Source organism: Temnothorax curvispinosus, unplaced genomic scaffold (genome assembly GCF_003070985.1).
Source record: "Temnothorax curvispinosus isolate PA1 unplaced genomic scaffold, ASM307098v1 QBEX01017489.1, whole genome shotgun sequence".
Taxonomy (NCBI): Eukaryota; Metazoa; Arthropoda; class Insecta; order Hymenoptera; family Formicidae; genus Temnothorax; species Temnothorax curvispinosus.
Window position 1 is genome coordinate 12,726 of NW_020227269.1, and position 2,273 is coordinate 14,998.

At 34.9% G+C, this 2,273-nt stretch overlaps 1 pseudogene; it reads left to right on the forward strand.

The window, feature by feature from the left end:
• Positions 1 to 1,606, forward strand: part of LOC112467524 — a 7,593-nt pseudogene extending 5,987 nt beyond the window's left edge.
• Positions 1,607 to 2,273: the final 667 nt, after the last annotated feature.

The window sequence follows — 2,273 nt, forward strand, 5'->3', positions numbered from 1 at the left end:
CTGAACTTATATAAAAACTAAGATGTGTATCATCTGAAAAGAAACGTACATAGAGTCCAGTATAGACTAGGGACGTTATCTTACTAGTAGAAGCATTAACCAATCAGAATGTTACAAAGAAATAGGCCAATGAAAATACTTCTAACACATGTAGAAATAATATCTAAAATTGTTCCAGCATTGTCTGTGGTATTGGGTTCGTTGTATCAAGACGAGGTCAGTTTGGAGTCGAAAGACATGGTTTCTATTCTGGCAACGTCTACACTGTTTCAACTGCAAGGCTTAATAGATGAGTGCGTAGACATAATGGTGGAGACTACAAACAGTGACAAACTGTTGTGTCGTATTATAACGCAGCTGTGTCGTATGGTGTGTCTACTGTGAAAGCAGCTGGCGAAACGATGGCTGGAAGTCAATCTGTTGGGTTACGGATGGCGACATCCGTCCTTTTTGAAGGAAATTTCGCCAGACTTGATGACAGAATTGGTCGCCAGTCCTGATTTGATTGTTTTGCAAGCAGAGTTTTTCATATACATGATGCTACGCTTGTGGTACGTTTATAAATGATCCATATTTGACTTCTGAGAGTAACAAGTAATGGATCTGTGTGTTTGTTGTGTAATTATATGTGATTGCTCTATTTTCAGGTTATTTGCACATTTATGCACACTGTATAATTACGAGGAGACGCTAAAAATTGATGAATACTTTAAAAATCATAAGTGGACCGAGCCATTTTTAACGACTGAAGAGAGCAAGGAATATGCAGCGCCTTTCAAAGCACTGAGGATGAAATATCTGCTGTTACATTAACACGACGACAAGATCTTATACAGTGATAATTTAATACCACCAGACTGGCTGCACGGTGCTTACAGAGAACAGTGGCTTCACTTGTTAAGAATGGATGAAAATAAAAACAGAGGGTAGTCTACAAATGCTACAATTAAATTTTTCTTTTTTAATAGAATCAATATAGACGGAACTACGTATTTTCTGCTCCACGTGCAGTTCGGCGCAAATGACAGAAGAGAAATTTTCCAAGGAGTGCTTTCGGTGCGGCAGATGTGTCGAGAAGCCAGGCGAACACATTTGGAGATGAAAGGCATTCCATTATGGACTAGATTTACTAATGACTTTAGACACAACTAGCCTGCGGATTGAAAGAAACCACAGACTAGACTATGAGCATATCAAGGCAAATCACAAAGAGCATAAAATTCTAATAAAGTAAGCTTTAGATTATCAGTTGATTGATTCAATACTTTTAGATCAAAGTTAATAACAGAAATATGAAATTTTTTTTAGAGTCTATTTTCACTGAATGAACAACGTCAAGTAAAACATGTCCAAGACTCGCGTATGTTAAGATTACGTTTGAGGAGAAACACAGAAGTAAGTTAGCATTGAAAACGACGGCATGTGTTCTTATATAATTTATATGGTGCGCATTACGTTACGTATTAATATTTTCAGCACGAGATAATGACTCTGGACAAACAGTTACGTTATCCTCTGTATGTACGTATCGGTTAACATGCGACTAGTCACTCCACTCACATTAGGAGAAGAAGACACAACGACCGACATACTTTCGGATGCTTAGCACTTCGAGAATGTAATGCTCTATGAATATGTAAAGATAAAGGCCATGGGATTCAATTAACGCTTTGTAACATTAATCTATTTAATTACGAATGTTAGACGAAGTTCGTAGGCACACGCTACTATTTGGCACAACACTTAAATAGAAAGAGACATGGATCTCCAGTAAAAACTTTTTTCTTTATGGAGATACACAGAATCTATTCTTACCGTGTTCATTTTTAACAAGTTCTTTAGTCAATTTGGAGTTTACCTTTCAATGAAAATATTTTATAATTTTTAAATTAACAACAAATAATAGACAGTTAAATTTATATCATCTAAATAGATAAAATCATACTTTTACAATAATTTCAAGTAGATTTTAGTAAAATTTTAATTTCGTGTACTGCGACATATAATATTGGAAAATTGTGGAAAATACAAATATGCAAATTCAATATTTTTAATAAGAAAAAAAACCATCTTTAAATTGGCTGAAGAATCAACCATTAAAAATAACACGGTAGGAATGAAACTTTCGACATATATTTGTATATCAGTGTACATTAATTAATGCATTTGATACGGTTGATGCGTTTGATGGTTCACATTAATTATAGCGGTCATTCCAACAAGCTTTAGTCTGTTATGTAGTAAACACATGCGTCGTGCACGACATAACTAAA